The sequence below is a fragment of the Orycteropus afer genome, unplaced genomic scaffold (assembly GCF_000298275.1).
Source record: "Orycteropus afer afer isolate SDZICR_OR568_19922 unplaced genomic scaffold, OryAfe1.0 scaffold00003, whole genome shotgun sequence".
Classification (NCBI taxonomy): domain Eukaryota; kingdom Metazoa; phylum Chordata; class Mammalia; order Tubulidentata; family Orycteropodidae; genus Orycteropus; species Orycteropus afer.
This window is the reverse complement of record NW_006921590.1, coordinates 8,289,332-8,312,063: the sequence shown is the minus strand read 5'-3', so window position 1 is coordinate 8,312,063 and position 22,732 is coordinate 8,289,332. Positions and strand designations below refer to the sequence as shown.

Here is a 22,732-nt window from a genome sequence, read left to right as displayed (position 1 = left end):
AAATGTAACCAAGAAAGGTCCCTACTGAATAAGTCATCCCAAATGTCACAGACTACAAAGAGAAAGTGGGGGCCCACACGGAGCACTTCCTTTCTTGTGGGCAGGGTCACTTCGATAAGTGAATGGCAAACTTTCTCTCAAGGCGGGAGCCCAACACTCAGTCCTGTATTCCTTTGAGGTACAGAGATGGGGAAAAGCCTACAGAAACAAACCTTTGTAGTTTGGTTTTTTTTTTTCAGTAGATTATGAGATGAAAAGTACTTCTAAAACAAGAGGAGCTCCCGTTGCTCTGTGTAGCTTCATATCACAGATGGGGCTAGACCAGGAAAGATTTATATTAATGCCTCCCTCTTTAGCTTTCTTAAATCCTCAGAAGCCAAAGTCTTCAGAAACCAGACTCATCAGGAGCTCACTTCCCTTTGATATGGTCAGCTGTCCCCACTGGCAAGAGGGGGATAAAAGGCCCTCGCCTGGTTTCCAAATGCACGTGTTTTAACGTGCTCTTTATTTTAGTTGTAGTGGTGTTTTATGAGAAAAAGTGGTCTCGCCTTATTCACAACCGTCCACTTAGAAATAGCTTTTGCTATAGCTTTTGCCCTACCATTAACCTGAAAATATCTTTGAGGTCTGTGAAACTGAAAGGCCCCCTGAAATACAATGTAAAATAAGCACAGTGAGAGCAGAAGGAGATCCTAGAAACACAGCAAAGGGGAGTTAGTTCAGTTTTGTTTTGTTTTTGCTGTGGTTGGGACAGGACATGGAGCCAAAAGATTCACTGTCCTTTGTGACCACACAACCAGATCAGACACTTCAGACATTACGGATAATTTCTACCACATGCCTCTACTCATATTCTGACACATCTTTGAGAGTCGATACAGTACAATAGTTTAAAATGAGAGCAAAGCACTGAATTGGCAACATTCAAATCCCAGCCCTGCCACTATTGACTATATCACTTCAGGCAAGTGACTTCCTCTCTCTGTGCTCTGTAAGATGAGGTTATAAGGACACCTTCTTCGCAAAGTTGTTAAGACAATCGTATGTGTTAAAATAAACCACTTAGAACAACACCAGTGCATCTGAGCCTTCAAATGTTAGTTGCAATTACCATTTTTGATGCTTTTGTTGCTTTGATGCTGTTGTTATTATTGTTGACTAAAGGAAGAACACACATTACCTAACATATTCACATTTGCCAAGTTCAGATAACATTTTGCAGAATCCTGGACTAAAAAAAATTCCCTAAGGATAGAGTTACTCGGTTATGAAAGTCCAGAGGTATAGAGTAGCTGTGTGTATGGCAATGACTCATTCCGTTTGCCTAAAACCATCATCATCTGGGATCCCAGTCCTTGCCTGCAATCAGATTGAATAGAAGTGTTCCAGCCTTGGGAGTTTTAGCTAAAAGACTTTGTACACTTGTGTGTTTGTGAATATTGTGAATGTACATAGGAATGTGTATTTGAGTGTTGTAAGATTGTGCATATTTATTTGTGTGTGGGTGTGTGTGTCTCCTGTCTGTTCTCCACCATGAAAATGGTGAACTGGTTTTCTCCACCTATCCTTTCCAGTCTCACAAGATCACAACTTTGTTGCATTTTTGCAATTCAAGCAGGGAATACTGGAACTCACTTTCACATGTGCTGTAGCAAAGAGTGGCTAATCAGGGCTCATTCCTCCTCAGTCCTCAAGCTGCTAATTTTTTCTACAGGCTTTGTTCCTTTCAGTAGATTTCCGCAGCATCAGCCCAAAGTATCAAGGAGACAATAACCTCAGAGGAAGCAAGGAGGAGATGTGGAGGTAGTTCACCAAAGGAATCAACCAAGGGAAAGGTAGCCTATTTCCCTGGAAAGAACCCTACATCTGTCAGAATTTTATGAACAAATCAAAACTACCCAAAGGAATCAATGGAATTAGAACACCAAAGGAGACTGAGAAAATGTCTTGGTTATTTGTCATTGGTTAAAAACTAAATTTATAAAATCAGGTACCCGCTGAAAAACAGGCTGCACTTATGGGAAAAGTTCAGGTTTTGGAGAGAGGCTCTTGAACTTTGAGAACTTTAGTACTTAGATACATGACCTAGGCAAGTCACTCAGGCCATAAAGCCTCAGTTTCTTCCTCTATATAATAGGAATAAGATCCCCCCACTCAGGGCTGATCTTCAGCTGGTATTGTTTATCGCTCTGTTATGATTGCTTAATACTCATGCTTGCCAAATTATTAAATATGTTGACAGTCACCACTGCCCTTGCAGGGTTGCTGAAAAATTAATTACAGTGTCAGGTATATGGTATGTGTTCAGGAAGTTATAGCAGTTATTATTCCTAATTTTTATATAATGCGCTAGAGAAAGATGACTGCTGGTCTTGAATTCCTTCCAACTCTCTGCAGCATCCAGTAAGAAAATATCTGCACCATTCTAGATATTTCTAACAGAGGAAATTTAATACAGATTTGGCTGTACAGATGAGAGAAGAACTAAAAGAGGACCTGGATAAAAGTAAGGAAACCTAGACATTAGCTTCAGCAAGAGGCTGCCACGAACCCTAAGGCTGAAAGGACTTTGGGAACTGATGGTGCTGTAAGAGACCAAGAGCTGGGGCATGTAGTGGGAGAAAGAGATGCCCTGACTTCTCCCTTCTCCTGCCCTTAGTCTTCTGCCAGTGCAACACATTGGTGGAAGCCAGTTGGTAACTTACTCATGCTTTCCCAGTTTTCTCTCCCCACTGCTCCTGTCAAAATGGAAGGAAAAACCACAACTTTGATCATTTGCTCTCAGATTCATTCCCTGTCCTTCCCTCCACTGCTCTTTATTACAGGGTACCATGGAATATGTGTAGGTAACAATACCCCAGTTGACCCAGAGCTATGTAATCAGTCCTGTACTACATGCAATATCCAAAAGCACTTCTATGTGTTTTCCTCTAGGACAATTTTCTCCTGTTCATTTCTCCAAAAGAAGCACATATAACCCTAAGTGGTAGACTTGTATTTTACCATTTATTGTGTAGCTCCATTATGCTAGAGAGGCAATATAGTGTAGTTGTTAAGAACGAGTAACAAGGAGGAAGGAGCTCTGGTAGCAAAATGCCTAAAGCACTTGACTGCTAACCAGAAGGCTGGTGGTTCAAATCCACCAGCCACTCCTCGGAAGGAAGATGGGGCAATCTACTTCCGTAGTGATACTGCCTCAGAAACCCAAGGAGGGGTCGCTATGAGTCAGGTCTGACTTGACAGCACATAATAGCAACATGAAGGGGGGAAAAAAGTTGCTGTCAAGTCTATTTTGGTAAGTGAAAATCTCATGCATGTCATAGTAGAACTAGGCTCCATAGGGTTTTCAATGGCTCATTTTTTGGAGGTATATCACCAGGGCTTTCTTCTGAGGTGCTTATGGCTACATTTGAACTTCTAACCTTTCTATTCGCAGCTGAGCCTGTTAACCATCTGTGCCACCCTGGGACTCCTTGTGATTAAGAACAAGAGCTCCTAAATATTTGGATTCAAATCCTTCCTGTGCCACTTAGCTGTTATGTGTTGCTGAGCAATTTAAACTCATTATTCCTCAGTTTTCTCATCTGTAAAGTGTGGTTAGGAATAGTATTAATCATGTGGAAATTTTTTTATCTGCCTAATGATCCAGAACTGGGTTCCCCTAAGTAATAAATGACACTTTTCCCAATCCCTGCCTGAAGTTTTCCTATGTCAAGGTCCTGTTTTTATTCTATAATAGGATGACAAACATCTCTGTACGCTAGATGTCAGATAGCAACCTCCATGTAAGGCAGATCATCCAAAGCACAAAGGAACATGTTGAGAACAAATTCCGCAACTCTGAACCTGATCACCACTACCATCCTCTAGAAGAATATATGGGCACCAAGGGGAAGAGAGAGTTGAGATACATGGAAGCTTTATTTGGAGAAAGGAGAGTTTTGCCTCACCCACCAAGTTGTTTTATTAACTAGCTCAATAAATGTTCATGGCTTTCTACATCAGGGACTCAGGGTCTATTTAAGTTGACTGTGTAAGAAAAGTACTTTCAAAGATGCATAATCCTACATAATAGAATAATGGGGGCAGTCAGACACCAAAAGAGGCAATATTTGAGATGAAACTTGGAGAGAAAATTAGAAAATACTCAGAATAAGGACAACTCGTAAAATGTTCCACAAATAAAAATCCTCTCTCCCACAGTACACACACAGACACACACACAGACACACACACACACACACACAAAGGGCAAGGCATCCTGGAATATTCCAAAAAGACTCTTTCTCAAAGAGCTGGGAATTAGAGTTTTGCTGGAAGCTACTACTTAAAGGAAAATTGGGACAGCCGTGTCCAATGGGAAAAGCCATGTGAGAAATAACGTCATCACTTTCTAGCTCTGGAACCGTAAGCAAATTATATTCTTGTACATCTGTTTTATCCTCTGCAAAATATTGGGTTTAATTCTACCTAAAGCTTGAGGTTGACGTAAGATTAAAATAAGTTCATACATGAAAGTACTTTACCATAATATCTGGCACATAGTAAGCATTCAAAAAAGTCTTAGCAGAATTATGTTAGTTAATTAATTGATGGTGAAGGTCAGGTACTGTCCTTATACACTCCTAGAAAGGAGTGGCCTGGATCCCTGGAAAGCAGAGCTAATTCAAAAGTCCCATTCTTCCTGGAAGAGTCAATTTATTCCATCCAAATTGTTCTGTTGTTTAATTTAGTGGTTCTCAGGGTGAGGTCTTAAACTTGACCCATGAACTGGTGCATGGCATTGATACTGGTTATAATTTAGCAGTCCCTGTACTTTCGTATGGGAGCTCTGGTAGCATAGTGCCTAAGGCACTTGACTGCTGACCAGAAGGCTGGTGGTTCAAACCCACCAGCCATTCTTTGGAAGGAAGATGGGGAAATCTACTTTGATAGTGATACTGCCTCGGAAACCCAAAGAGGGGTCGCTATGAGTCAGGTCCGACTCGATGGCACATAACAACAACATTTTTCTTTTTTTTTGCTTGAATCTGTTTTTAAGTGAACTGGTTGTCTCACTAGTGTCCCATCCCTACAATACTTTACTTTCCAGCTCTTCTGGAGATGGTGGTGTTCAGGGAAAGGAAATGTGCCTCCCATATCTTGGGAGGTCCATGAGGCCCATGGATCAAGATGCTTCCTGGAGACTGTTTTTGTACAGGGCTCTTATTCTCTGCATGTCTATGTTCTACAGAGATAATTAAATAGTTTCTAAAATGGCTAAAGATTCAAGTCATTAATGTGGCCTCTGTTGCATTTTAGGAGCTTCATATATAGATTTTAGGAGCTCTGGTGGTGTATTACCTAAGGTATTTGATTGCTGACCAGAAGACTGGTGGGTCAAACCCACCAGCCACTCCTCAGAAGGAAGACTGGGCAATCTATCTCCATAGAGATACCACCTCGAAAACCCAAGGAGGGGTCTCTATGAGTCACATTCAACTCTATGACTGTGAGTTTGCTTTTGTTTTATATGTTGTTATGTGCCATTTAGTCAGACCTGACTCATAGGAACCCCTTCTTGGGTTTCTAAGGTGGTATCACTGTGGAAGTAGATCATCCAACCTTCCTTCTGAGGAGTGGCTGGTGGGTTCGAACCACCAGCCTTCTGGTTAGCAGTCAAGTGCCTTAGCCACTACGCTAGATGTTAGGAAATTCAGGAACACCTGTGATAGGATGCAAAATGGTTTATGTCCACTCAAGTGTTCATCTGTTTTGGGAGAGGAATCATTGCTTTCTTCATACTCTTAAAAGGTTGGGGGGGGGAAAGTAACTTAGAATAAAGTTGGAGGATTAAGGTCTAGATACAGTGAATAATCAGAACTGTAACTAAATTATAAACTATTAGAGAAAGGTGCTTATAATCAACTCATTTAACCCTTCCACCTCCTTCCTCACACCCCTGACACGGCATCATTGGAAGAACTGAGGACCCAGCAATCACTTCCCTTTTTCCCAACTTCAAGCTTGCTTTTCTTTTTTTTTTTTTTTTTTGGATTTAGACTGGTCAAAGGCTTTCCTGCCTTCTCCACAGAGATGTAACATAATACAAATTCATAAGAATCATGGTTTGCTTATTTTCTTGTAATCTGAAACAGCTTTAATAAAAAAAAAAAAAAAAAGCTAATTCACTAGGAGAAGATAATTATGTACAAGAAAAAGCAGATCCTGGTTTTTTATTATTATTTTTTTTTCCTTTAAGATACCAGGACTATAAAGTTTTTTTCTTTTGTTTTGTTTTCTTCCCTATCAAAAGCAAGAGTTGATCCAATTTTTTTCCCCCTTATCCTCCAGTTTAGTCTCACGCATGGGATTAATTAGACAAGACAAATGACTGGAAGAATATTTATCTTTAACCAGGAGGTTGTTTTCAGAACATTTTTATGTCATCCTAACATTTCCACTTTTTCAGTGACTTTTTGTAATGATGGATGGGCTCAATGGCTTTAATGCCTGGTGAGTCAAGTAAAATCGGCATTCGCTTGTGTGTATGTATGTACATATGAGAAACATTAATTTTTAATTTACTCTATTTACCTTGAGAAACTGCCAGTGAATGATTCAGATATTCCACAGAAAGGGGCTTTTCTTTTGTAATGTAGGACAAAAGACAGCTAAGCATGTGTTCTCTCTTCAAAGCAGAGGTTCAGAGGAGGGGAGACCACATTTATTTGTGCAGCTTACAAAAGGACTATTTTGACTATGTAAACACTCATATAATTTTATTAAGAGTTGCTACCAAATCTTTTCATCTAGTATGTGCTTAAAAAATAAGCTTAGATGCAGGGATAAAGAGCCAGCATAGACTGTTCCCACGTTCCATTAGTTCAGTGATCCATTGTGTGTCTGTGTTTAAGAATCAAACCTCAGGGCAGTGATTTGCATTGTGGTGAGTCAGGCTGGTCTCTGATCTCTAATCCCAGGTATGTCACTAACACGGAAGATTCTAGCAATTCTCCTCTCTTGTCTAGGTCAGCGCTTGGTCACTAACTGAAAGTCAGTGGTTCAAACCCACCTGCCACTCCACAAGACAAAGATGTGGCACTTTGCTTCAGTAAAGATTACAGCCTGAAAAACCTTATGGAGCAGTTTTACTCTGTCCCGTAAGGGTCACTATGAGTGGGAAGCAGCTCGACATTGGATTTGGATTTTTTGTCTTGGACTTAGGTGCTCCTGGAGGCTGGATCCATGAGGCCTGCTGCTTCCAAGAAGGATCAAATTTTCCAGCTTCCCTGTGAAGGCTTGGGAATGAAAACTAGTGAATTCCAATTGGCTTTCCAAGAACTGTTGTGTGCAACCTGATTCATGGGACTAGAGGCCTCTTCATCTCTTCCCAAATTGCCCAAGAACCCCAGGGGTTGGTCCCAAATGCCAGGAGAGAACCAGAAATCTGAGAAATTCATGACTGCTGCTGCTATGTGTGGTTGTGGTAATTCACTGTACAAGGGCAGCGCCTCTAAGGGTACAGCATGCACATCATAGACATTGTAGGTTTATGCAGTTATGATAATTTTCTGGAAGAGAACAATAGAGTGCCTTGTTCTAAAATCAGTGTACAGCCTCATTTTCAAGTAATGTAAAAACCATTTTTATTATTACTGAAGCTACTATTTTCATAATAAATAGCTAATACTTATAAAAAAAAAAATAAGTTCTAGTTGAGTTGATTCCAACTCATAGTGACTTCATATGTGTCAGAGTAGAATTGTGCTCCATAGAATTTTCAGCGGTGGAGTCTTGGGAAGCACATGGCAGATCTTTCTTTCAAGGTGCCTCTGGGTGGACTTGAACCTGCAGATTTTTGGTAAGCAGCCAAGTGCATTAACCATTTGCAACACCCAGAGATTCCATCAAATAATTATAGTGAAATATTTGTATGACTCAGAGACTCTTGCTACCATTTAGTGAATATTTATTGAGGAATAATGGTTAATTGCTTTTGACCTCTCCCCTCAGGACAGAGGCTCTTAACCTACATCCAGAAGCTCTTTAGGCTTATACAGGAAAAAGAAAAAAAATGAATCTTCATTATTACTCACTCTTAACTGAAATTTAGGATTATGGATAGAGGTAATCAACCACAGTATAAAGCAGTGTTTATCTTTTTTTTTTCCATATCACATTTAAATTGTTATAATATCTCAAATATTGTTAATGTTCATTACTGTTTCAAAATTATATTAATTGATGAGACCTACCACTAATATAGAATATATGAAGTATGAATCTAAGAAAATTTGTTGTTGTTGTTGTTACGTGCCAGCGAGTCAGATCTGACTCATAGTGACCCCTCCTTGGGTTTCCGAGGTGGTATCACTATGGAAGTAGATTGCCCAACCTTCTTTCTGAAGAGTGGCTCATGGGCTTGAACCACCAGCCTTCTGATTAGCAGTCAAGTGCACTACACTATCAGAGCTCCCCTAGGAAAATTATACATCATCAAAAATGAAATGGAATACATAAATATCAATATTCTAGGTATTAATGAACAGGAATGGACTAGTATTGTTCACTTTGAATCAGGCAAATATATGGTCTACTTTGCTGGGAATGACAAATTGAAGACTAGTGTTGTATACATCATCAAAAACACCATTTCAAGATCTATCTTAAAATAACAACACTGTCAGTGGTAGGATAATATCCATAAGGATATTACAAGGAATATCAGTTAATACAATCATTATTCAAATTTACACACCAATCACTAATGCTAAAGATTAAGAAATTGAAGATTTTTACCCAGTTCTGCAGTCAAATAGATCAAACATACAATCAAGATGCATTGATAATTACTAGTGATTGGAATATATATAGGAGCTTTGGTAGCATAGTGCCTAAGGCACTTGACTACTATCCAGAAGGCTGGCAGTTCAAACCCATCAGCCACTCCTCGGAAGAAAGGTTGGGCAATCTACTTCCATAGGGATACTGCCTCGGAAACCCACTTCAACTCCACGGCACGTAACAACAACAACAACAACAGTGATTGGAATGCAAGAGTTGGAAACAAAGAAGGATCAGTAGCTAGAAAATATGGCCTTGTTGATGGAAACAGCTTTGGAAATCACATGATTGAACTTTGCAAGACCAATGACTTATTCACTGGAAATACCTTTTTTTGACAATAAAAAAGGTGTTTATACATGAGGACCTCATCACATGGAATACACACAGGAATCAAATCGAATACTTCTGTGCAAAGACACAATACAGAAGCTCAATATCATCACTCAGAACAAGGCCAGGGACTGACTGTGAAACCGATCATCAATTGTTCATAAGCTAGTTCAAGTTGAAGCTGAAGAGAATCAAAATAAGTCCACAAGAGGCAAAATATGACCTGGTTACATCACCTGAATTTATAAATAATCTCAGGAACAGATTTTATGCATTGAATGCTAATGACCAAAGACTAGATGACCTCAAAAAACATTATACATGAAAAGGTCATTAAAAGGACAGCGAAGAAAGAAGAGACCAAAATGGATGTCAGAAGAGACTCTGAAACTAGCTCCTGAACACAGAGTAGCTCAAGCGAACAGAAGAAATGTTGAAGTAAAAGAACTGAACAGAAGATTTCAAAAGGGTGGATCAAGAAGACAAAGTATTATGATGAAAAGTACAAAGACTCCAAGATAGGAAACTAAAAGGAAGAATATACTCAGCATTTCTCAAGCTGAAAGACCTGAAGAAAAAATTCAAACTTTGAGTTATAATATTGAGAGATTCTATGAGCAAAATATTGAACACAGCATCAAAACAAGATGGTAAGAATACACAAAGTCACTGTGTTGTTGTCTCCAACTCATAGCAACCCTTTGTACAACAGAATGAAACACTGCCTGGTCCTGCACCATCTCCATGATCCCTGCTGTGCCAGAACCCATCATTGTAGCCACTGTGTCACTGTATCAGAAAGAATTAGTAAACGTTCAACCATTTCAAGAGGTAGCATATGATTAAGAACCAATGGTACTGAAGGAAGAAGTCCAAGCTTCAGTGAAGGTATTGATGAAAAGTCTCCAGGAATTAACAGAATGCCAATTGAAATGTTTCACCAGATGGATAGAAATATTCACTTGTATATGCCAAGAAATTTGGAAGAGAGTTACCTGGCTAAGTGACTGGAAGAGATCCATATTTGTGCCTGTTCCACAGAAAAGTATTCCAATAAAATGCAGAAATTATTGAACAACATAATTAATATCACATGCAAATAAAATTTCACTAAAGAACAGTACAAAAATGGTACATCCACAGAAAACTTCCAGAAATTAAAGCCAGATTTAGAAGAGGACATGAAATGAAGAATATCATTGCTAATGTCAGAAGGCTGACAGGTTACTTGTGTTTTATTGACAATGCAAAGGCATTTGATTGTGTAGATCATGACAAGTAATGGATAGCATTGTGAAGAATGAGAATTCCAGAACACTTATCTGTGCTCATGCACAATTGTGCTCACCTGTACATAGATTTGTGAGCTCTGATGATGCAGTACCTAAGGTATGTGACTGCTAACCAGAAGGTTGGTGTTTCAAACCCACCAGCTGCTTTGTGGAAGATGGGGCAATCTACTCTCATAAAGATTTGCCACCTCAGAAACCCAGTGGGGGTCGCTGTGAGTCAAAATTGACTCAATGGCAGTGAGGTTTTTTTTTTTTTTTTTTTTTTTTGAGTTTGATACATAGATCAAGAGACAGACATTTGTATGGAACAAAGGGATATTGCATGGTTTAAAACCAGGAAAACTTTGCATCAGAGTTGTATCATTTCACCATACTTAATCAATCTGTATGCTGAGCAAATAATCAGAGAAGCTGGACTATGTGAAGAAGAATGTGGCATCAGGATTGGAGATAGACTCATTAACATCCGATGATATGCACATGACACACCTTTGCTTACTGAAAGTGAAAAGAACTTGAAGCACTTACTAACAAAGATCAAGGACTACACCTTTGATTACACCTAACATAAAGGGAACAAAAATCCTCACAACTGGACCAATAAGCAACATCATGATAAATGGAAAAAAGATTGAAGTTGTCAAGGATTTGATTTTACTTGTATCCACAATCTACACCCATGGAAGCTGCAATCATGAAATCAAATAATATATTGCATTTGGGCAAATCTGCTTCAGAAGACTCTTTAAAGTGTTAAAAAGCAAAGATGTCACTTTGAAGACTAAAATGCACCTGACCCAAGCCGTGGAATCTTCAGTTATCTCACACGTATGAAAAAGCTGGAAAATTAATAAGGAAGACCACAGAAGAATTGATGCATTTGAATTATGGTATTAGTGAGGAATATTAAATATACCATGGGCTGCCAGAAGAAGGAACAAATTTATCTTGGTAGAAGCACAGCCAGAATGTACCTTCGAAACAAGGATGGCAAGACTTCTTCTCACGTACTTTGACATTGTCTTAGGCAGGTTCTCTAGAAAAGCAAAACCAGTGAGGCCTAGAGAGAGAGATTGAATTACCTCAATGAAATGGTTCACACAGTTGTAGAGGCTTGCAAGTCCCAGGTCATGGGTCAGACTACAGGCTGGAGACTTCTCCTGACTCATACAGCTGCAAAGGCTGACAAACCCAAAATTGGCAGGCAGAATAAAAGGTTGCAGGAGCTCTAGTAGTGTAGTCCCTAAGGTACTTGACTGCTAACCAGAAGTCTGGTGGTTCAAACCCACCAGCCACTCCTTGGAAGGAAGATGAGGCAATCTACTTCTGTTGTGATATTGCCTCGGAAACCCAAGGAGGAGTCGCTATGAGTTGGGTCTGACTAGACAGCACATAACAACAACATGAAAGGTTGCAGGCTTCAGAGGCTGACAAATCCAAGATCAGCCTGTTCACAGGGTGTGAAAGCAATGATCCCAAGATTGGCAGGCAATACGGCAGGCCACTGGTTCAAGTCCAGATGATAATAAACCAGATGCAGGATGCTGAGCAAAAAACCAGAGACCTTCCTCAGAGCTTTTCCCTATATACTGGAAGCACACTACACCATGAAGGAAACTCCCTTTCAACTGATTGACTGGTTATAACAGATTTCATCATGAAGGTAATTATATTATATCATCATGGGGGGTAAGTACATCATAGCTGCTAAACCACTTAGAATCATGGCCCGGCCAATTGACACACAACCTTAACTATCTCAGACATCAGGATGGGCTAGTCCCTCGAGAAGGACATCATGATCAGTAAAGTAGACAATCAGTGATAAAGAGGAGACCTCCAATGAGATGGACTGACACATCTGCAACAGTGGGCTCAAACACAGCAATGGTTGTGAGGGTGGTCCAGGACCAGGCAATGTTTTGCTCTGTTGTACATATAGTCACTAGGAGTCAGAACTGACTCAATGGCACCTAACAACTACTACTACTACTATGTTGTTTAATGGGTAAATAAAGAGCAATGTCTATTACCATATGACATATTTTTAAAACATTTTAATAATTATCATTTTATAAATGTGGTTTCCTTTATAATCTATGTATTTGATTTTAAGAATTTACAAATCATCCTGAGAAGGGGTCTATAAGCCTACCAGTCTACTAAAGAGGTCCTTGATGTGCACGTGCGTGCACACACACACACACACACACTCACCAAAAAAAAAAAAGAAGAAGAAGAAGAAAAAGAAAAAACATTAAGAATCTGCTCTAGGACCTTAAAGACCAGGAGTAGTAGTTCTTTTCTCTCTCCTTCTGCAGAACAAGTTCCCCCCCTCAACTGATGGTGGAAAGTCATAATAATTGGAGGAATCTACCTGAACAGTTTATCTTTTATACCTTATTTCCATTCAGTATAATTATAACTGTGCAAGGCATTAACTGTGTATCAGATTGATTTTTAGCTCATCTGATTCAATTTAAACACCAAACTTTCTTCATTTAAGCAAAGTCTTCATAGTTTTGTAGTCTGTGCCTAGATAAGGTTAAGAAATAAAAGATATGATATGAAATAACTTGAGAGCCACTGCTCTAAATTTAACCTGTGTTTGCACTATCTCTGTGTCTAATAAACACTCTCTTATATGAAAACAGATGACAATATTTTCTTCTAAATATCTTTGAATTATAATTTGTTCAGCACAAACACATACTCTTCAACATAGAAAAATGATGAGATGCTGTAAAATGTGGCACAACTTTTAGATTGTGGTGGGTTTTTTTTGTTTTGTTTTTGTTTTTTGGTGGAGGAAAAAGAATGATTATGAGCTGAATAATACTCTGATTTTTCACTGTGCACAAGAAGAAACATGGTCTACCCACAGCTCCTAAACCCACGTGGTCTTTTGGTCTGAGCAGTAACACAGATAGCTTAGTTTCTGAATCATTAATACCCAACCCGAGAAGAAAGAAGATGAGTAAGTCTCATGTCCTCTTGGGCCCATTCAGGAGGCTAAGGGGACAAGGTCCCATAGTACAAACAGATCTACAGAGGCCACCTGCTAGCTGGAGGGAGTTCTTTGAGAAGAATGGAGAGAGCCAAAGCTTTCTGTCACAGGGTCATGAAATGCTTAAAAATGAGAGACCGCATGGTCACCAGCAGAAGCCAGGACTGTATGCCTCCCTGCCTTTGAGGATGCCTGTGACTAGCACAAAAAACCGAGCAAGAAAGACTACACTGATGGTTCTTACACTTTCAGATTTATATTCAAGGAAGATAAAAGACCTTTTAGGTGAATGAGTCTGTTAAACAATTTTTATATACATTGTACCATATAATCCTCAGATTTCCTCGGGCCGTAGTAACCAGTCTTTCTCTGATGTTAGCCTCCTTTATGAAATTCCTTTATAGAATTGTGGCCCTCTCCTGTAAAGTATCCTTCAGCTGTTTCTGGGAGTCCCTAGACCCACCCACATAACAGTTTCTAGTTGTCTCCTTTGAGTGTCTCTCGTGTTCTCACCAATGTAACCCAAATGGGCCTTTTTCCTCCTCTCTTACTCTTGAACCCTTGAAAGACAGCAGTTGCTGAGACCTCTGTTGTTACTGGGACTGCTTGAGAGTGTTTTTCTACCACCCTGATCCCAGTGCCAATGCCAGCAGGGCAACATTTATATTCTGCCAGGATAGTAAAATGAAGCACCCAGTTTGGAAAACAGTATGGTGGTTCCTCAAAAGTTAAACAAATGACCCAGCAATTCTATTGCAAAAGCATGGATCCAAAAGTTCATGGCAGAATTATTCATAATAGCCAAAAAGTAGAAATAACTGACATGTTCTTCAACTGATGGATTGATAAATAAAATGGTTACATGCATGCAATGAAATATTATTCACCCATAAAAATGAGTGAAGTATTGATACGTACTATAATATGGATGAACCTTGTAAACAGTAACTAATGGCTACATTTTTTAAGATCCCATTTAGAGAAAAGTATCCCAAATACGCTAATATGGCAGAAAATTATTAGTGGTTGCCAAAAGCTGGGGAGAAGGGTGAACAGACAGTGACTGCTAATGAGTCTGAGTTTCTTTGGGGGAGTGATTAAAATGTTAGATAGTGGCAATGGTTGTACAACTATTTGAATATAATAAAAATGAAGTGAAAAATTTAAACAAGAAAATTTCAAGTTATATATCAATTAAGCTATTATTAAAAAAAATAAATAAAACTTAAGTCCTCACCAAAGTTGGGAGGTGCTTTTTCGTAGAAGGTGTACTGGGTCCTCTGAGAAACACTTCTGTAGGTTGGGTGTCAAAATACTGTTCCCTATTTATCACAAAATTTGTGTGAGAGTGTGTGTGTGCATGCATGTGTGTGTGAAAGACAGAGAAAATTTTCTGTATTTTTCATTACATCATAGTTTCTCAATTTCTAAGAGGGCTAGACTACAAGTTAATTATATTGACAGGTCAATGCTCTCCTTAGAATGGTTCTAATTCTCCATGGGCCCTCAGAACCTACCTTCATTTCCTTGAGTTCTTTCCCAGGAGGTTCCTGGGTCCTTTATACAAGTAGCCTCTTGGCATGCACAGTGGTTCCAGCCTCAACGTCCAGTTCACTCAGACCTTTAGGAGAGGTATTATTATCTCCATTTGCAGATAAGAAAACCCAGGTTCAGAGAGATTGTGACCCAAGAAGTAAAGAAAACTGACACTGATTTTTATCCTCAGAAGTTTGCCGAATCCCCTTTAATCTGATTCTTCAAGTGCTTTTAACAATGAACTCCTGTTGACTAGATTTGTCACAGGGCTTTCTGTTCAATAATGACTACAATTAAGCTAGAATATAATATTTGACAACAATAGCAAAGCAGTTGTTTTCAGGTAGCCCAAAGAGTCAGTAAAACAAAATGCCGTAACACCATGAATGCTGAGATGAAGACCCAATATCCACTCTGACTTTTGCTTCTCTCTCTAATGCCCCATTGTTTCACCAGGGTTTAAGGTCACCATCAAAAGACACAAATGGTGTACTCTGATAATGCTTTACACACAGAGAGAAAAGACAGAGCAAGATCAGCTTGAGTTGTGGGCACTGGTCTCCCATGGCTAGCAAGTCCCCTCATGACTGGTGAAGGGCAGATGTCTAGATTCACCCATATCATGCAGTGATATAGAGAGAGATCCTGCTTCCTCCCTGACAGGAACAGAGACAGAAATGGGGCTGGCCAGGTTCCATATGGTGCCCTTGGATGTGCAAGAGGCAGAAAAACTTACTGTGTGCTCAGAACAAGGAAAACTACTTTAATAAAGAGAAGGGACTGAGAGAGAGAAAAAGACTCAATTCCCAGCCTCCTTATCAGAGAAGGTCCTGGGCCCAACCAACCAAACCCAAATCCACTGCCACTGAGTTAATTCCAACTCATAGAGACCCTGTAGGACTGAGTAAAACTGCCCCATAAGGGCAGTAAATTATTATGGCAGTAGACTGCCTCATCTTTTCTCCTGTGGAATGGCTAGTGGGTTCAAACCATTGAACTTTAATAGCCCAATGCTTTTAACCACAGCACCACCAGAGATCCTTCCTGTGTTCAAGGCCACTGCTAATGTCACCTAGATAAGAGACTTAGAGGCAACCAGCCTCCCAACTTTCAAGATATTCAGCTGGGTAGATGCTGGCAGGCACCCACCCCACAGTTTAAACATCATCAAAAAAAAATAACTTTTTTTTTTTTTTTTTTCCTGGGGCTGCTCATTATTTCTTTTTCCTCAATAAATGAGTTGTTTAGATAGATGCTCAGGTTTCCTCCTCTGTGAAGCAACTTACCACAATCACTGGCAGTATTTCAGTAGTGCTACTTTGGAGCCCAGTAGAGTCACGTCCAGCCTAATAGAACACATTTTTTTTTTTTAATTTTGTTTGGTTTTGGTTTGTTCCTTAATTGCAAACTGCAGAGTCCAGGGCTTGAGGATGGAAGTGTGACTGTGGGTGGCCCACAGGTTTAACATGGCTTGTGAATACAGCCAGGTCATATCCAATACAGTCCTGAAGCTTGGTGTGATACAGGGTATGAAAAGAACACAGACAGCTCCAAAGCTCCAGAAAAATTGAAAACAGTGCACTGCCTCAGAATACTTCTAGGTTCATCTCATCTGCACCATAGACACCTGGGACCTAACAGAAGACCTTGCCCTCAGAAATGTTCAACTTCCTTTTGCTAACCTTCAAAACAAAGCACTCTTAAAATTGGTAGACTATGTTCAAACCACAGTTAGAATCACCTTGGAAGATTCTGACAATCCTGATACCCGGGCCCCAGTGCAGATCCGTGGAATTGAGAGCTCTGGGGGAGAGACTGGGCATTATGAGTTTAAAGCTCCCCAAGTGATTCCATTGTGCAGCCAAGTCTGAGAACTAGTGTCTTAGAGAAATTCTGCATCTTATTCAAGGCCAACATTGGGTTGTCCAAGGTGAAAATGGAGAAAAGAAAAACATTACCCTTTAAAAATTCTTTAAATTGTCCATGATAGAGAATATAAGGGGCTTTAAAGTGTAAATGCACCAAGAAATGCACAGTGTATATTAAAGAGTACATATGTAAAATATAATTTTGCCATATTAGTGATAAAACCAAAAGTACATTCAGATTATTTAATGCACAGAAGATGGGGTTCTGTTGTCCAAAACTAGAGGGTCAAAATAGTATAAATGATTAATCTTTAAGTTGTGGGTGACCCAGTGTCTTTTTTAAGATCTGAAAGTGTTCAAAACATAATAGTATTTCTGTCGTAGAAACAAGTATTTGTACAAGTTTTCTGGAGCTCACAAAAAGCCCTGGTAACACACAGAAAGTTAAGTGTTGGGCTGCTAACTGAAAGGTCAGTGGTTTGAACCCACAAGCTGCTTCATAGGAAAGAGATGTGGCAAGTGTGCTTCTGTAAAGATTGACAGCTTTGAAAACCCTGAGGGACAGTTACACTCCGTCCTATGGGGTCAATATGTGTTGGATTTGACTCGACAGCAATGGATTTGTTTTGGTTTGGGGTCGTGGGACTCACACAGTGAAGTGACCATTTACGGAACATCAGAAAACCTCACAGTTGAGCTGAGTATCAAGTGTCCTGACTCCCAGCCCATTACTGGACAGGATTAAATTTGGCATGTGTTCAAGGTCTTCCAAAACATGATGATACCTGATTCTTCTAGCCTTGCTTTTATTGCTTCCTAGCAAGGCTTCCGTGTTATTCACTTCAGTCATTATCCTCTTGCTTTGACATTAGATGTTAACTCTGTCTCTATATCTTTCCCAAGCTTTTCCTCCCTCCTTTGAATTTCTCTCACCTACCCATCATCCCCTAGGAGTTCTGGTAGCGTAGTGTCTAAAGCACTTGACTGCTAACCAGAAGGCTGGCAGTTCAAACCCACCAGCCACTCCTTGGAAGGAAGATGGGGCAATCTACTTCCATAGTGATACTGCCTCAGAAACCCAAGGAGGGGTCACTATGACTCGGGTCCAACTCTATGGCACATAACAACAACAACAAACCCATCATCTCCAACCTGCCTGTCCTTAGGCCCAACTGAAGCTGCCACTTTTCGTGCCACTTATCGCATGGACTCTGCCTTCAGTGTTCTAGTATCACCCCTCTTAGACTGCCATACTTAGGCTCTTTCTTCAGTATCCATTCAATTTATCTCTCATTTTCAATCTTTCAGGCTTTTTCATCACCTTTGATCAGTTTCAGTTTATCAGCCATCCTTGGAATCATTTTTGATTCTATTTTTCTCTCATTCACCATACTGAATCCTTCTGTAAGTACTAAGGTTTTATCTTTAAAGTCATTCAGAATCTAACCACTGCTTACTGCTTCTGCCATTCTAGTCCTAGCCACCATTTTATCTGACCTGGATGAGATAATAGCCACCAAATAAGTCTCCCTGTATCCACTTTTGCCCACATAGACTACTTTATGCACAGCAGCCTGAGTGACCCTTTAAAAGTGCATGTACAGTCACATCCCTTCCTTATTTAAAATCCTCCAATGGCTGCCATCACTTTTAGAATGAAATCCAAACCCCACCAGGGTCTGCCATAGCACAGTAGCAATTCACATTGTCTCCATCTGGAAGTTAATAATAAAAGTAGTTGCAGACAAATCAACTACAACTCATGACAAAGCCCTTAGGTGTCAAAGTAGAACTGTCCTAGGGTTTTTAGTGGCTGATTTTTCAGAAGTATATTGCCAGGCCTGTGTTCCAAGGTGCATCTGAGTGGATTCATACCTCCAGTATTTTGCTTAGCAGCTCAGAAGTTTAACCATTTGCACTACCCAGGAACTCCATGTTAATATTCCAAAACTAAAAACCAAACCCAATGCCATCAAATTGATTCCAACTCATAGTGACCCCTGTTGAGTTTCCTTAAAGTAGATTGCCCCATCTTCCTTCTATGGAGTGGCTGGTGGATTTGAACCACCAACCTGTTAGGCAGTCAAATGCCTTAGGCATTGCGCCACCAGAAGCTAGCATTTAACGAGTGTTTACTCGACACCAGGTACTCCATGATTTTTACATTTGCAGTTTTGGTGAGCCCTATACTTGACTGCTAACCAGAAGGCTGGTAGTTCAAACCCACTAGCCCCTCTTCAGAAGGAAGTTTGGGCAATCTATTTCCGCAGTGATACCACCTTGTGAACCCAAGGAGGGGTCGCTATGAGTTGAGTCCGACTCAGTAACACATAACAACAACAACAAAGGAAGCATTACTATTAGAAAACAGAAGCACAAAAAAGTTAAGAGATTTCCACAGGGTGCACAGCCAGTAAGTGCTGACCTGGGATTTGAACCTGGTCTACACACTCAACCACAGCCCCACCAGGCATCTAGATATAGATACGTAAATATGAACTGTAACCTGGACTGTCAGACCTCATTTTAATTTAAAATATTTCTCCAAGTAAGCCAGTACTCTTATTTATTATCATATATTTGCAAACTTATCAATTTTGCATTTGACTGTAGGAGAAAAGGTTTAAATGAAAAAAGGACTGGAGCCCACATCCCTCAAACAGCAATGCACCAGAGCCAAGCTGGAAGCCAAGAAATTTGTTTTAAAAATATGATATCTCCCAAGCTGAAGATTACGTCAAATATATGGTGATATACCACCCAAAAGGCAAAACCACAGTTTGCTTGTTTAAAGACTGTTTTAGGTTGGCTTGGCTGCTTTTCAGAGCTACACCACAAGCAGTGGGCTGAAGCTGCTTTTGAAGGGTTGAAAAGTTGTCTTGAGAAAAGGGATTGTGATCCCTGGCCCAAAGCTCTGCTCTTTAGAAGGATCCCCCACCTTCTGCCACACATACATCAGTCAGGTCACCCATGTTACCAACTTTCATTAAGACCAGCCTTGAGCTGTAGTATCCACCATGCTCTCTACCTTGTGAAGGTTGGGGTGATCCTATTGGTTGAGCTAAAGAAAGAGCTTGGGCATCTATTAAAATTCCTTCAGAAGGAATAAAATGTTACCCAGTAATATAAAAAACAGTAAGGGAGAAGAGTCTTCAGATGGCCCATTGTTAGCAAAGCGCAAGAAATCAGCTTCCATTAAGTCATTTTCTACTCATGGTGGCCCCATGTGTATCAGAGTAGAACTGTGCTCTACAGGGTTTTCAGTGGCTGGTTTTCAGAAGTAGATCACCAGGCCTTTCTTCCAAATGCCTCTGGGTGGACTTAAAACTGCAACCTTTTGGTTAGCCACTGAGTGCATTAACCATTTGCACCACCCAGGAACTCCAAATGTAACTCAAGAGTAGAGAATAAAAGCAAATGATAGGTTATTTGAAATACTTGAGTGATTCTACCTTTCGGGTACCATCATCTTGTCCTGAGTACCAAAGTTCTTCTGTTGTTTCTGCTGCTTAAGAAAGACACCATCCACTTTGCCACACAAGGGCCTAACTGAAGCCTTGTGAATATGTAGGGGGAAGAGTTTAGGAGGTTTAGCCTGGTTTCTCCTCCACTATATTATACTTACCTGAAACAATTGAGACCACTGGAGGAAAAGGCCCAATTACACACCAGGAAGTACAGTGCCCTGTTTTTGGTGAAAGGGAGTTTGAGGGCATTGGGTTTCATTGATTTGGTCTCTGTAGCAGGCCAGCTGCCCCCCAGGAAGGCTTGGTATTCCTGTCCTCTCCGTGAACCTGCCTGAAAGGGATACAGGAGTTATTGGGTAATCAGGACTTGTCAGCACCTCGGTTATGCAGGATGGTTCAATCCGATAATGTGAATGGAACCTGTAATAGTGCTGATGAAAAGCACTTCAGTTTCAAAAGGGCCTTGAATGATTTTTTGTTCATTTTCTGTTTACATGTAATGTGTTATTGATGTCATTACCTTATAATACAGCAGCTTGTTTCATAGAAAAACCAGGAATTATTCATTCTTTAAAAAAAAAAAAAGAAAGAAAGAAAGAAAGACAAAAAGAAGAAAGAAGGAAAGAAAGAAACCCTGTTACGTGAGGAAAATTGCATTCGAATGCTGCAACTGAAACATATTGATTTTCTGGCACCAGACTTTTTAGATTAAAAATGCCAATACTAAATCCTTTCATGACCTATAGTTCATATGAAGTTCGCATGTCATTTACTATTATTCTGGGGGAAAAAAAGTTGAATCTATAATGAAAACATAGTTGGAAAGAATGTCTGCCATTTCCATAATTTGCATACCATTATAATAATGCCTGATTATGAGCTCAACGCGCTGATAGTAGGGTGGGTTGAACATTTTTCTTATTTCAAATCAAAAGACATTTTTGTCTATTTAATTGTCTGCTTGTCTTGGCTTCATCCTTGGTGAGATCTTTGGATGTGCACATTTTCGTTGTCCAGGCTTATGCATGGGTGCATTAAGCTACCCAATGCTAAGAAACTCCTTCACATTCTACTAAGGCCCGAGACCTATGTCTGGTCTTACTGTATTCCATAAATCATTAAGGGTACCTATTAGTTATTTTTCCAAGCTAGCTAAGAATTACAATATAGCCACATAAATTCTTGGCAAAGTCTTGATTTTATTACACAGTTTCTGTTGATCTCAACAGTCCTTTAGTCTCAATGAATGCCTCAGTGGCATTTTTGGCTGCCAATTTGTTTTCTAATCATAAGCCAGGTTTGAAAGTAAAGCAAAAGTATCTTTGCAAAAACCTATTTCCTTTTACCATAGTCTTCTGTGTTTTCAAGCCATTAGCACAAATTTTTTTGCTTTGTTCAAGGTTCTTTCTATCTCTTGCTAAGCCAGGAGCTATTTAAATTCTTTGTCTTTGGACAAAGATGAATGGGTCCTATAACTTTTGGGCTTTAGTATCTTCATGACTAAAATAAGGATGAGGCTCTCAAGGGTGTAGATTTTTGGATAAGTAGAATTTTCCAGAATTCAGCCACAGTCCCCCAGAATTCTGCCAAAATCTGGCTGAATGTCTACAATAAATGTTGTCAAACTACAATCCACAAACCAAATCCCACTACCTGGATTTATAAATAAAGCCTTATTGGAATAGTGCCATATCCATTTCTTTACATATTACATCTATGGCTGTTTTTGCATTAGAACAACAGCATTGAGTAGTTGCAACAGAGACCATATATATATATATAGCCCACAAATGCTAAAATATTTTCTATCTGACCTTTTACAAAAATGTTTGCCCATCCCTGATCTAGAATAGTATATTCCTCTCTCTTGTTGTTGTTATGTGCTGTGGAGTCAGAGCTGATTCATAAAAGACTCAGGGAGAAAATAACAATAGTTTTCAATACCTGAAGGGTTTTTGTGTTAAAGAGGGTTCCTGTGTGACTGTATGCCTGCAAAGCATAGGAATACAACCAATGGAAAGAATCTATAAGGAAAAAGGTATTTGCTTAATACAAAAAAGAATTCCCTAACCAAACCAAACCTACTATGGTGGAGTTGATTCTGACTCATTGCTATACTACACAACAGAGTAGAACTGCCTCACAGGCGCAAGGTTTGCAAGGCTGCAAATCTTTATGGAAGCAGACTGCCACCTCTTTTTGCCAAGGATGGGCTGGTGGGTTTGAACTGTGGACCTTTCAGTTAGCAGCTGAGTGCTTTAACCATTATGCCATAAAACCCACTGCCTTTAAATTGATTCTGACTTATAGAGACCACTACTGGGTTTCCAAGTCTTTAAATCTTTATGGAAGTAGATAGCCTCACCTTCCTCCTGCAGAGCAAATGGAGGGCTTGAACTGCCA

General features: G+C 39.8%; 1 protein-coding gene across 1 annotated transcript in view; it reads left to right on the top strand.

The window, feature by feature from the left end:
• Positions 1–22,732, top strand: part of RARB (retinoic acid receptor beta) — a 609,455-nt gene that overhangs the window by 179,789 nt on the left and 406,934 nt on the right. The window lies entirely within an intron of this gene.